Below are 15,124 nucleotides of genomic sequence, written 5' to 3'. Positions count from 1 at the left end.
CAGTACATTTCAGTCCTAACATTTCTCTGAATTGTGCATACTTCCATTAACATCTTATAGAATTCCATTTCCATTGACAGTTTACAGGATTGCCATGGAGTTCAGCAAAATAAAGATTTATATTTTTATTACTTTCAGGGATACCGAGTTTAAAGCATGCATGGTTTCCTAAACTATATTTTTTTCTACTTCACCTAGCTTTCTGCCTTGACCAAATCGAGTGCGTTATGTGGCCAGTCATTGAAATTGCATGACCTTTTCCTTAGGAAAACTGTCTGAGAAATATGCACACATATATTGGGCAAGTTATTAAACCTGACAGTAAGAAAAAAACACGTATTATTTCTAAACAAATACCTTAGCCCACTGTGATCTATGTGTCACTCCAAGGCACACCTATTTGTAAGAGTTTCTATTTTCTATGCTTCAAATTACCCTGAAATTACAGTCTACACACCTGATTATCAGAAAAAATCATCGAAACAGAGATAAAATATCTTTCACACTTTCCCAAACCTGATGAACCAAGAGATTTTTCCTCTGCTCTTCAATCTGTCATTTCGCTCAGATTAAATAGCTAAATTGAGACATCTGCGAGGAAAACAATGAGATTTATTTCCAAGAAAGGTAATTCCCGCTCTGATAACTTCAGCCAAACAGCAAGGGCCGTGGGGCACTCTTTGGCTAAGCAATTCTACATGATCCCTTATTTTCAGAAATGCTCTTTCCTTCTGAGCTTTGAGGATCATATCGGGGTCTATGAGTATGTAGTTGCTGTTACATTTTTTTGTTTTTATTTATTTATTTATTTATTCATTCATTTTAGAGATGAGAGAGAGAAAGAGAGGAAAGACAGAGAGAAAGAAGGAAGGGAGGAGCTGGAAGCATCAACTCTCATATGTGCCTTGACCAGGCAAGCCCAGGGTTTCGAACCAGTGACCTCAGCATTTCCAGGTCGACGTTTTATCCACTGCGCCACCACAGGTCAGCCTTGCTGTTATGTTTTAATTAAACAAACAACATTCTTTTCTTTAAAAATATATTTTTTAATGTATTAATTTTTCATTGTTCTGTTGATTTGAGAAAGAGAGAGAGAGAGAGAGAGAGAAGCACCAACATGTTGTTCCACTTAGTTCCATTTAGTAGTGCACTCATTGGTTACTCCTCATACATGCCCTGACTAGAAGGAGATCGAACCCGCAACCTTGGAGCACCAGGATGATGCTCTATCCACTGAGCAACCTGGCCATGGCTTATTTATTGATTTTTTGAAAGAGGGATAGGAAGCAAGAGTGAGAGAGAGAAAGGTGGGGGGAGGAAAAGAAACAACAACACTGATTTGTTGTTCCACTTATTATGCATTTATTGGCTGCTTCTTGTATGTGCCCTGACTGGGGATCAAACCTATAACCTCAGTGTATCAGGATGAGGCTCTAACCAATGAGCTACCTGGACAGGGCAAAAATGTTTTTCTACTAGAAAATCTCTAGTACTATCTGTTATGATAGTGACCTAATAGATGATTTTCAAGCTCCAGTCTTGGTACACAACAGAGAAAAATATTTAAGGATTAATACACTAAAGAACTGAGAGAGTTAAAAATGTAGGCTCTCCAAGCAGTGAATGAGAGAGTTAAGATAGCTTTAGAAAACCATCTATTTTTAGACACTGGCAAAAAGACACATTGAAATTCAGAGAGAGGTTTGAGTAAGGTAATTTTATAAACTAATAAAATTACTCTCAAAAATGAATGATTTGAGAATATTACATTTATTAGAATTGAGTTATCAAAACACTTTTGATTACTCATTTTAAATATAGCTAAGAGGCTGTATTTGAATTATTAAATTTTTTTCTGTGTTTGAATAAACTTTAGCTGGTTGTCATTTGGGTTTGTTCTTTGAGATGGTTAATAATATGCTGCATTATTATTTTGTGGTATTTAGAAAGGTTTCATAATATTTAAATTTAAATATTGGCTGTATAGATGGTGTGATCAGCAATACATGTGGCTGTGCATTATGTATAGCATATAGTGAATATAATTAGAATTATACTATCCTTAGAACATTCTAGAAAGGAAGGGACACACACACACACACACACACACACACACACACACGAGGTTTGTAGCGAAGGATGTACTTTACTAAACCAGTTTAATGACAATTGAGTCATGTATACTGGCCAGAGTCAATTTTGGTCTCCTGATTTCAACCCCATTTCTATTAACTTTTTTTTTTTTCTTTTTTTTTTTGGTATTTTTCCGAAGCCAGAAACGGGGAGGTAGTCAGACAGACTCCCGCATGCACCTGACCGGGATCCACCCAGCACGCCCACCAGGGGGCGATTCTCTGCCCATCCTGGGCATCGCTCTGTTGCGACCAGAGCCACTCTAGCACCTGGGGCAGAAGCCACAGAGCCATCCCCAGCGCCCGGGCCATCTTTGCTCCAATGGAGCCTTGGTTGCGGGAGGGGAAGAGAGAGACAGAGGGGAAGGAGAGGGGGAGGGGTGGAGAAGCAGATGGGCGCTTCTCCTGTGTGCCCTGGCCGGGAATCGAACCCGGGACTCCTGCACGCCAGGCCGACACTCTACCACTGAGCCAACCGGCCAGGGCCTTAACTTTTATTCTATCAATATTAAAACAAATTTGTCTCACCATCTGATTTCAAGATGATCAAAGTGCATGTTGGGTACCTTTGGCATATTGCTCATAATCCTCAATACACACCTGTTCCTCAATACGCTTCTGTTAGGTGGGCATTATATATTATATGATTATTTTCATATCACAGTATGAAAGGAAATAGCACAAAACATTTCTTAAAAATTTCATGTGTCCAGATACTCGGTTTAATATGGGAAACAAGTCAAAGGTCAGATAATAGGAGGGTATTTAATCAATTATGTTCTAAAGGCACTTGTGCAGCAATCAGAATGAGTTCAGCAAAGAGTTCCCCTCAACACGAGACAATGCAATGATCTCATTCATAAAGAAACACACCAAAATCCGCACCGACAAAAATGTCTCAGTTATGCGCAAACACGTTCCCAGAAAACAACGGACCACAGTTCATTGTTCACCGGGGCAGCATTGAGGCAGTTTCTGAGCCTTTTTTTGTGTGTTTTGTAAAATCTTCCCATAATTATCCCCTCAGTTTTATTTTTAAATAAAATCTGTAAAAACAGAACTTCAGCTGCCTTTTCCATTGGGAACTGCTGAGTTTCCAAAGACTTTGTCCGATTCAGATACCCGGCGATGGTGACAAGGGACCGGACAGGATGGGGACAGGGGCTGCGCAGCTCTTCTTAGATCCCTATGACAACGTCAGCCAGTTCTGTGATGTCTCCTAGCTGTCACTTCATCAGCATATTGATTTTAAAGTTTTATCGACTCTTCTCAGACACGGCCGGGCACGCTGTGAGCTCTCTCTGCCAGCCGCCGGTCCCCCTGCTCTGGGTCCTCGGCTTTGATCGAGCTATTGAAAATTTCTTATGTGAAGCCTGGTCCCCTTGGTCAGCTTCTGAGCCTCTGAAGAATTCTTAAGTCTGGCTACGTGCAGATTCTCAAACATCTGCAAAGCCTCGTGACTTTTTGTGAAAATGTAAATTCTGTGGGCATTAATGTAGTTGTTCCATTCAGTTGTTGCGTGCATTCATTGCTTCTCATATGAGCCCAGACTGGGGATGGAACCTGGGACCTTGGCATGCAGGGATGATGGGCTTTATCCACTGAGCAACCCAGCCAGGGTCACAGTTCCCATTTTGATGGGTGATTGCAAGTTCTAGAAATAGAATGCCCAACCACGTAAATGAACTGAACTGTGTTTTACCATAATTAAAAACAGAAATCCCCATATTGAAATAAACACGGACCCATATATAACAAAATGCCAACTTCGCTTGGATTTTTCATGCAAAACTTAAAAATGTGTGTGTTCCAGTCTGTCTGCTGAATGTGTCTGCTACACGTCCCGTGTCGTGGGAAGTCTTCTCAGAGCACCAGATCCGAAAACACAAAGCATTACGAACAACACTCGGAGGGTCACCTTGACTCATTCTTCTCTTCCTGGTCTGTCTTCCCTAACTCCTCTCACACCTGCCTCTCTCTTGCCAGTTCCTGGTGGCACCTAAAGGATGTCCTTCTCAGCTGTCTCTGAGGGTTCTGAGAGAGCCTCTGAATAGAGTCACCAACTTCCTGTATCTCTTCTCCCCAACGGCTTTAATAAACAACTACAAGTTTAAGTTTCTTGTGTGTACTCCTACCTCTGGGAAGTCTTGCATTGGAAATAGCAATGAGATCATGGATGACTTCACTGAGCACTTACTATTAGATGAGAGGAGGGGAGATAGTGAGGCAGACTCCCACACATACCCCGACTGGAATCCACCCAGCAACCCCCATCTGGGGCCAATGCTTGAATCAACCGAGCTATCCTCAGTGCCTGAGGCTGATGCTGGGTCCAACCAAGCTATCTTCAGCACCTGGGGCCAGCTCAAACCAACTGATCCACTGGCTTCAGGAGGGGAAGAGGGAGAGAAGTGGAGAAGTGGAGAAGCAGATGGTCACTTCTCCTGTGTGCTCTGACGAGGGGTCAAACCCTGGACATCCACATGCTGAGCCACCAGCCAGGTCCCATTAGGCACTCTTCTAAGAGCTCTATATGACTTAAATCATCTAGTCATTACACATCAACTCCATGAAACATCCTTTTATTCTCTACAGTTAAAAACAAGACAACTAGGGCACAAATAACTTGAGTACTCGTCCAAGGTCGTGTTGTCTCTAAGTGACAGAGCTGAGACCTAGGCGGTGGTGTTCTGGTTCTATTCTAGCGTCATGCTCTGACCAGTGAGCAACCTGCCCTTCTGCCCTTGTGCCCATCTATCCTTCATTCAAAACCCTTCAGTAGTCACTTCACGGTCCCTTTACATGACCACTGGGTTCCAGACAAACTGAGCTACTTGTTACCCCCAAAAAATTCTTAGCAATCTTGCAGTAATGATTTGACCCCTCCTAGAACCCCAATACCAGACATCTGGCCTCTGATGTGACTTCTATTCATCCTCCCAAGCCAAATCCACCGCAACGCTCTCTTTGAAGCCTTCCCGATTTTCCCTCCTCTTCTTTGCCTCAGCCAAGCCTTCCTAAGGAGCAGGATCTTTCTAAGTGATTCAAACAAATCAAGGCGCCTTCTACCTTGTGTAATCACCTTCACTACACAGTAACGTCATTGAATCAGAGCGGTATTGTTTTGGCCATCACCACACACAGCACCCGGCACAGGGCATCGATGGCGCAGAGAACTGTGTCTTGAATTAAATAAACTCCTTGAATAGCCACCACCATGTGGATGGGTCACAAATGTTCTCCCATCTGTGCATGCATGGTCACAGCCCTCTTCCCTCCCCCACTCACCAAATGCAACTCCTTATGTGCTTTTATTTAGCCTTCGGGGACCAGATTTTGAAAGAAAAGTCCCTTTTGGGGTCACAAACTTTCAGGTGACAAGTGACTTAGCAGATGATTAATTCTGTCAGAATCTCATGCCTGATACTGAGAATTACACACAGTGGATGACGCTGAGCCACCTCTAATGAATATAGAAAGAAGTACCCTGGAGGTAAAAATAAGCCCTGCCTCCCAAACCATCAAAATTTTGCCTTGATGCCAGAAAGGAGAGAATGAAATGAAAATGGTGAAGATTTTTAAAAATTTACACTGTCTTTCTTGCTTTAGACATTAAGGCTGAAAGAGTTATGAAGTGATTCAGGCGAAGAACTTATTGGATAAAGGGTTCCAAAATTCCAAAAAAATGGCTTGTTGCCTAGTGGAATGTCCTGGAAGTCATCGTCACATTTCGGCGGCTCTTGTAGCCTGTGATCCTTTATAATCCTTTCACATTCCAGAACCCCGGGCTCCGAAATTTCGAAGGAAGGCATCCACTTGAGAAAAAGTTACATAAACAAACCGCAAACCTCGGGCAGGGACAGTGTCCACTTTGAATGTGTTGAAACTCTCCCCATTAAGTCAGTTTAGCACTTTGATTAAAGAGCTTAATCAATCACCATCCTAAGCTGTTTATTAATCACTTTATCAAGCAGTTGATGCATTGCCGGTTTTAATAGAATCCATTTATTTTGATTTCTACCTACTTCATCTTTCCAAAGGGCTTTGCGAATCAACTCTGATAAAAAAAAAAAAAAAAAAAAAAAAAAAAAAAAAGGAGAGGGAAACAGTGGGGGGGGGGGGGAATGGTCGCATCAAAAACCCGGCAAGAAATCTCTAACGGCACCTGAATGTACTTTATTATCAACGCCCTATGAAGACTTGGCCAATTTATTACAGGTGGGGGGAAAAAAAAAAAGAAAAGAAAAAAGAAAAACATTCCGGAAAGTGAGTGTTTGGGTGAACCGCACGGTTTAGCTCAGATAAACACAGGCCATTCGTTACTTTCACACCTGACACCCTCATGATATACGATCCTAATAAGATTCATCTCCCCCCCATTCCCCCCCCCCCACCTCTCCCTCTTTGTTCCACCTGACCGGAGATCCTTCACTTTTCTCATAGACATTTTCCCCACCTTGGGTTACAATTTGTGGTTCGAGTTAAAGCCCTTGTTTCCTCCCGACAAGGAAAACAAGATTTGTGGGAAGCGAACATTTGTTAAGTGGCTTAAAATGTACAGGGAGGCTCTGGCGTCCCGGCTGCCTCTGGCGTTGAAGGAACTCCGCTGCCTTGGAAGGCGTCCATGCAGCAAAACCACCCCGTCTCGATGCCAGGTCCTTCCCGCTGGGCGGGCAGACTGTGGGGGGCTCTCAACGCAGTTTCTATTCTCAATTAACACACCTATACCGATGCCAGGGGTACAGGGAGGGCACGGGAGTGATCTGAATCTCTTTAGATTCTACTCTTCTTGGTTTGGTTTGTATAGATCAGTGGTCTCCAACCACCGGGCGGTGGGTCGGTACCGGTCTGTGGGCCATTTGGTACCGGTCCGCAGAGAAAGAATAAATAACTTACATTATTTCTGTTTTATTTATATTTAAGTCTGAATGATGGGGTTTTTTTGTTTGTTTTGGTTTTTGTGTTTTTTTTTGTATTTTTCTGAAGCTGGAATCAGGGAGGCAGTCAGACAGACTCCCGCATTGTGCCCCACTGGGATCCACCCCGCAGGCCCACCAGGGGGCAATGCTCTGCCCATCCGGGGCGTCGCTCTGTTGCTACCAGAGCCACTCTAGTGCCTGGGGCACAGGCCAAGGAGCCATCCCCAGCGCCCGGGCCATCTTTGCTCCAATGGAGCCTCGGCTGCGGGAGGGGAAGAGAGAGACCGAGAGGAAGGAGAGGGGAAAGGTGGAGAAGCAGATGGGCACTTCTCCTGTGTGCCCTGGCCGGGAATTGAACCCGGGACTTCCGCATGCCAGGCCAACGCTCTACCACTGAGCCAACCGGCCAGGGCCCAATGTTTTATTTTTTTAAAAATGACCAGATTCCCTCTGTTACATCCATCTAAGACTCACTCTTGACACTTGTCTCGGTCACGTGATACATTTATCCGTCCCACCCTAAAGGCCGGTCCGTGAAAATATTTTCTGACATTAAACCAGTCCATGGCCCAAAAAAGGTTGGGGACCACTGGTATAGATGACAGATATCTCACAGATAAACATTTGAACTCTATATTCTCTTTTTCTCCAGTTAAAAAAAAAAAAAAACTCTATAAATACCTTTCTCTGCCATTGATTTTTCTCCAAGAGGAAAATATTATAGTATCATGGAGGGTATTACTTTTTCTTTTTCTTCTTGTCTAAGTGAGAGGAGGGGAGACAGAGAAACAGACTCCTACATGCACCCCGGCCAGTTCTCCCCAGCTACCCCCATCTGGGGCCAATGCTCTGCCCATCTAGGGTATTACTTGCAACCAAGCTATTTTTAGTGCCTGAAGTGGAGGGTCCATGGAGCCATCCTTAGTGCCTGGGGCAATCGAACCATGGCTGCAGGAGGGGAAGAGAGAGAGAGAGAAAGAGAGAGAGAATTAAGCAAGAGAGGGAGGGGTGGAGAAGCAGACAGTTGCTTCTTGTGTGTACCCTGACCAGGAATTGGACCTGGGGCCTCCACACACTGAGTCAATGCTCTGCCGCTGAGCCAACTGGCCAGGTATCATAGGCAGGCAGGAATATCCATGTTTATATAAAAGCGTCTGTGTTGAGTACATCATTTTCACAATGGTCCTGGGCATTAGAACCTCTGTGTTCTGGACCCATGGTGCCCACTAGAGTAACCAGTAGACACACGTGGCTACTGAGCAATTGGGCTGTTCTGGACTTAAATTGAGACAGGATGTTATAGAGGAGGAAGGGTACTGACTTAATTATTTTTTTAATTTAGTGAGAGGAGGGGAGGCAGAGAGACAGATGGTCTCATGTGCCCTGAGCAGGATCCACCTGGAAAGCCCACTAGGGCTGATGGCTCTGCCTATCTGGGGCGTTGCTCCATTGCCTAACAATGAAACTCTTCTTAGCACCTGAGGCGGAGACCATGGAGCCATCCTCAAGTGCCCAGGCCAACTCACTCTAATCGAGCCATTCTCTCCATGGCTTCAGGAGAGAGAGGGAGGGAGGGAGGGAGGGAGGGAGAGAGAGAGAGAGAGAGAGAGAGAGAGAGAGAAGTGAGAGAGGGAAGGGTAGAGAAGCAGATAGGTGCTTCTCCTGTGTACCCTCACTGGGAATTGAACCCGGGACTTCCACATGCTGGGCCAATATTCTACCACTGAGCCAACTGGCAAGGGCCAATGCCGCCTTAATTTAAAGTCCCAAGAAGGACTCTGTCATAGAGACACACTCTACTGAGTAGGGTGCATAGACAGTGCAAATATTTTTACATCCTCTTTTTTTATTTTTTTATTTTTTATTTTTTATTTTTTAGTGAGAGGTGGGGAGGCAGAGACAGACTCCTGCATGCTCCCTGATCAGGATCCACCTGGCAAGCCCACTAGGGGGTGATGCTCTGCCCATCTGGGGTCCTTTCTCTGTTGCAATCAGAGCCATTTTTTTTTAGCACCTGTGGTGGAGGCCATGGAGCCATCCTCAGTGCCCAGGACCGACTTGCTCTAATTGTGCCCTGGCTGCAGGAGGGGAGGAGAAGAGCGAGATAGAGAGAGAAGCGAGAGGGGGAGCAGTGGAGAAGCAGCAGATGGGCGCTTCTCCTGTGTGCCCTGGCCAGGAATCGAACCCAGAACTTCCACAAGCCAGACTTCACGCTCTACCACTGAGCCAACTGGCCAGAGTCTGCGCCATCTTTTATTGTCATCGGGAATGATGGGAACCTGGTGTTCTACTGACAGTCACCGAGCTACGCTGGGTGGCAGGGGCGTGGAGACAGACGAGCAGTCCTTGCTCTCCAGGGGCTGTGGCCCAGTTGCAGAGAAAGGTGAAGAGAGGGGAAGGGAGAGGCGCTGGTGTGAGCAGCAGAGACAAGCCGGGAGGCTGGAGGGGTGAGGGCTGAGAGGCCCCCTAATGACTGCTAAAACATAAGGCTACCGAGGTCCGAGGTCCATGGCCGGGGGGGGGGGGCATGAGGAGCCACAGGCGTCCTCTGAGGGAACTCAGACTTGAGTCTGAAACATTTTAATTATGCAAGAAAGGTCAGCATTATAGAACGCAACACTTTGCTTTGGAGATGATATTAAGAAGGATGACGAAGCAATACACATTTCCCGAGAGCCTTCTCCGGGCGGGGCTCTGGCGTACGTGTGGGCTCTGTCTCTATGCTAAACCAGGAACAGTTCACAGGAGCCTCGGGAACTTGACGACTCTCGTGCTTTGATTTTACAGTTGTGGGGCCGAAGCCCAGAAAGTCTCCATCATTCAACTCACAAGCCTGGGAAGTGACAACGATGGACCTCATAGCAATACCAGCAAATGATTATGACAGCTACCGATTATTACGGGATACTGGTGTGTTTCTCCTTTAAAAAAAACGGAGGCACAGTCAGTTGCCTCCCTTCCCCCGAAGGTGTCACCGGCCCTACGTGGCAGAGAAGGGGTCCAATCCAAGGCTGTGTCTCTGAAGAGCTGTCACAGGCCTTCGCCTCCCCTCACCCGCCCCAAGCACCAACTGCTGAACCTCTCCGGGGCTCATGCTGTACCTCTATGAGTTCAAGGTGTTCAACAAAATCTACTGCGAGCTGCTTTGATGTGCACACTCTTGCAGGTTCTCTTGGGGAGCTTCAGGTTGCAAGAGGAAAAGCTGGTGCTTAGCACGTGCAGGTGGCCAGGGGACAACAGGGCACGGGGGCCCCAAACGCCAGCCGCCGTCGAACCTCCACGGCCTCCGTGGCTTTGACCACGGCTGGCACAGCCACAGCCGGGCTGAAGCAGGACCGCGCCCTCCCCTCCTTTCCACTCCTTCCCTTCTCTCCCTGGCTCTCCCATTACAGATGGGGGAGGGTGGCCGCCTCAGAGCCCTCTCTCGTCACCCCAGCCGGGCTCAGCATGGCCGGGTCACCGGTCTTCCAACAAGGGAACCCTCTTCCCACTGGCGCGTCACTGGAGTGGCGCGGTGACGGCGCCTGTCTGGACGGCAGTTTCAGAAATATTAATTCTGGCTGAATGAACGGCAGTCCGGCTGCATGCTTCCAGGGTGAGGGAGCTGTGGCCCAGCTGGAGAAGCCACTTCCAGGCAGCTATCGATTGTAAGGGAATGCCCGTCCAGCTGACTGCAGGTAAATCCAAAAATGCTAATGAGGCCCGGGGCACAGCTGTAAAACAGCAGCTTGCGGTCTCCTCCAGAGCTTGCAGTGGAAGGAGCCAGGTCCTGGGAGCCGGCTTCTGCTGCAGGGGTATCCGTTTTCCTCTGCTCTTCTGCATGAGGGTGAATGAGTGCCTCCGATGCCCGACTTCTTCCCTTTTCTTCCTGTTTCATTTCTCCTCCATCCTGACTCTTCTTTTCTTAGTAAATGGATTCTTAAAATTTTTTATTGATTTCTAGAGAAAGAGAGAGAGAGAAAGAGAGAGAGAGAGAGAGAGATTGCTTTGTCCCACTTATTCATGCATTCATTAGTTGATTCCTGTATGCGCCCTGACTGGGGATCGAACCCGCATCCTTGGCGTGTTGGGACAATGCTCTAACAACGGAGCTACCTGACCAGGGCTCTCCTGACTTCTTTCCGGCTATCATGTTGTTTCAAGCCACCTGTGACAGTTGGGGCAATGAGTGAAAACATACGGAGGGCAAGTGGACACTTCTAAGACAAATGAGTTGTCTAGAATTAAATAAAGACCAAGTGCTTTGATCATGAAGGGAATGTAAGGGAACAAAAGAGGTTGATGTATTTCAAGGTTCGCCACATGGAAGGCAGTTGGAAATAGGGATTGGGGTTTGGAGGAGAGGTTGGGACTGAAAGGAAGGACATGGACGTCATTTAAATTAGATACTACAGCTCTGGTCGGGTGTGCAGTTGGTTAGAGCATCATCCCAATAAGCCGAGGTTATGGGTTTGACCTCCAGTCAGGGCTCATCCAAGGAACAACTAATGAATGCATAAATAATTGGAACATAATAAATAAAACATTGGAAATCAATGTTTCTCTCTTTCTCTCTAGAACCAATTAGAGATATTTTTAAATTAGAGACAACAGAATAGATAAAGAGAAAAGGCAGAGTGTCAAGGACAAAACGTGAAGAAAGTTGGGGAAACTCTTCTCCACCTTTTAAGTTTCTTGAATTCAATTCTCAGGATTGGACTCCAGACTGGCGACGGCACAGGTGTGTATCTTTTTCAACCTACTGTTGCTTTTTACAGCTTATTAATTCGCAAATAATAGACTCATGCACTTTTACACCGAGGATAAAATAACTTTCAGAGCTTTATAAAGCAGCTCTTAGATCAAGAGAAGATTCCACTCCCTGAAACTATTTCTCTCCGCCACCCCCTCCCCCACTAGCTCTTCCCTGGTAACTATTCCGATTATGCATTGAAATAAAAGGATGGTAAAAAAAAAAAAAAAAGAATTTCCTGGCACATTTAACCGCCTTCAGAGATAAGAAAATGCAGCAGTAAGTGTGATATGTAAAGTGTCTGTTCCTGTGTGGCCACACACCTGGGAAGGTACATGCGGCCGGCCGGCCTCCGCTAAAGCCTTTGTTCTGGGCTTCAAAGTCCTCATGCTGGGGCTCAAAGGCCCGTGGGAGTGGACGCGGCATCCTCCCCTTTCCTGAGACTTGAGTGTGAAAGCCCTTTGATAGTCGAGTTGGCGTTTAAAAATATTGGTTCTGCTAATGCACTCTTCTGAATGGATTTTCCGTTTCTTGAATCTCCTGTGTGGCAGGCGAATGGAAAACTCAAATCTACGTGAATGTTAAAACGGGCAACTTGCCTTTGCGGAGTTCCGAAGGCCGCAGAGGAAATGTTGGAACTGTCAGCTTGGCTGAGACGGTGAACCTATAAATAGCTAACAGGTCTCGAGCACCTACCTCTGTGCTGAACACTTGGTGGGAATTACCTTTTGCAACGTCCGCGGGCATCCTACGTAGCTGACACTCTTATCGTACCCGTTTACTACACAAGGAAACTGACGCTCAGCTAGGTCACGCGTGGTGCTCCGCGTGCTGGCCACAGTGGTAGGTGATCTTTGATTTGCTACGTAGGTGTTGATAAGGAGCAAAGACGTAGGACTTGCAAAGATACTAACAAAGAGGAGGGATGTGTCACCCACGGGATGAGGAAAGGTAGCCGGACACAGACACCAAGACCAATGGGCTGGGTAGCCACGCCAGACTTACATTCCTGTAGCCTAATAATATGTCATGGTTGCCTCTGCTCACCTGTGAGGGAGCACACTGCTGAAAAGATTGTGGGAAGTAAAAGAGAAAATGTCATTGCAAAGTCAGGAAAAGATACACTGGTATATTTTTGACATGTACAGTTTTGTTACTGAGTAAGTGATAATGATTTAAAACTCATAGCTCAGTTGAATACAGCATCATTCTGATATAAGCAAGGTTGAGGGTTCAATCCCCGGTCAGGGCACAGACAAGAATCAACCAATGAATACATAAATAAGTGGAACAACAAATCGATGTCTCTCTCTCTCTCTCTCTCTCTCTCTCTCTCTGCCTTCCTTTCTCTAAAAATAAAATTATATTTTTTAACTAATAGTTCTATGTATACAACACAATTCAAAAACTGTTGCATAAAGCTTGTGTTACTTTCTTGGCAAATCTACGGCAATTATATTTTAAGAAGTATTTGTAAACTTTAGTAATTACCTAAACAAAGACAAGTAAAAGACACACGAGCTGGTATTATGGTAGAAAAGCAGGTGCGCCATTGAAATAAGAAAACTATTTAGAAAGTGTCTTAACATCCTTAGAGGAATTCTTTCCACAGAGACTCTGCCTCCACTCCGGGCAATATTTTAACTCTCGTGTTTTGTACAGTTTCCCCAAACAAATTGAATTCCCAGGAGGGAGTTCTAGTGTCTGTTTCCCCTAGGATGCGAGGGAGGGAATTGGGGTCTATGGTGGAAGGTGGCAGGGAAAGAAAAGCTTCATTTATTTTTCTCTTCCATTTTGACTCAAAAAAAAAAAAAAAGGCTGAATCGGTAACAGCTGTGAAGAATGGGTTGGTTTTAAATCTTTTTAGTTTGGGGATTTGCGGCAACAGTTTTTGGTTAATAGACACTCACTCCTCAAAGCGTGGGGACTTAAATTCCACCGGGGTCTTCACTTTTCTGGTTCATCTCTTCTGTTCGCCATCTTTGTTTTTTTTTTTAACTACCACTTTATTTATAGTTATTCAATGCTTAAAATCTAAGTCTTGTTGATACATAATATTATATAAGTGTTAGGTGTACAGTATAGTGATTCGACATTTTATTTACCTTACAATATGAACAAGACATTAAATCTAGTACTCGTCTGTCCTCCTGCAAACTTAGCACAATCTTATTGACTCTATTCCCCTTCATCTTGTTCATCCGCCCTCCACCCCTGCCTCTCTGATAACCATCAATTTCTGTCCGCCATTTTTTTTTTTTTTTTTTTTTTTGTATTTTTCTGAAGCTGGAAACGGGGAGGCAGTCAGACAGACTCCCGCATGCGCCCGACTGGGATCCACCTGGCACGACCACCAGGGGGCGACGCTCTGTCCATCTGGGGCGTCGCTCTGTCGTGACCAGAGCCATTCTAGCGCCTGGGGCAGAGGCCAAGGAGCCATCCCCAGCGCCCGGACCATCTTTTGCTCCAGTGGAGCTTCGGCTGTGGGAGGGGAAGAGAGAGACAGAGAGGAAGGAGAGGGGGAGGGGTGGAGAAGCAGATGGGCGCCTCTCCTGTGTGCCCTGGCCGGGAATCAAACCCAGGACTTCCGCACGCCAGGCCGACGCTCTACCACTGAGCCAACCGGCCAGGGCCTGTATTTTTTTTTTTTAATTGAATTTTTGGGAGTGACACTCATTCTCAAAACCATATAGGTTTCGAGTGTACAACTCAACAAAGCATCGTCAATTTGCCCACTGCATCGTGCGCCCTTCACCCCGAGCAAAGTGTCTTTCTGTCCCCATGTCCCCCCCTTTGCCCCCCTCCCCCTCCCTCTCCCCTTCTCCACCCCTTTTCCTTCCGGCCATCACCACGCTGTTGTCTGCGTCTGCCTATTACATATATGTGGTCTTTGGCTAATCTCTTTACCTTGTTTCATCCCATCTCCCACCCCGTCCCCTCTGACAACTACCAGTGTGTTCCAGCTTTTATAAAGATCTTATTACGTGCCAGCCCCGTGCAAGTTTCTGGGGATGAGACAATGGAGAGGAAGGGGTCAGAGGGGGCTGCTCTGATCAACGGGCCTAAAGTGGGACCAACCAGCAAGGTGGGACAAATACAATAGTACCGTAAGCGGGCCACAGGGTGTGTTCGAGAATTTAGACACGAGCAACGCATCCAACATGTTTGGGATGATGAGTCAGATGAAGGCGATCTGTGAAAAATGCCTGACTTGGGTCTCTTCTAAGGCCTCAGATAAAAAAAAAAAAGTCTTTTGCACAATATGTTTTGGAGCACCATTCATAGACCGCAGAACACGATGGTCCCGGTCCTGACACGGTCATCACACCATTCGGGACAAA

The sequence above is a fragment of the Saccopteryx bilineata genome, chromosome 7, assembly GCF_036850765.1.
Source record: "Saccopteryx bilineata isolate mSacBil1 chromosome 7, mSacBil1_pri_phased_curated, whole genome shotgun sequence".
Taxonomy (NCBI): domain Eukaryota; kingdom Metazoa; phylum Chordata; class Mammalia; order Chiroptera; family Emballonuridae; genus Saccopteryx; species Saccopteryx bilineata.
The sequence above is the reverse complement of the archived record's forward strand: the minus strand, read 5'-3'. Positions refer to the sequence as shown.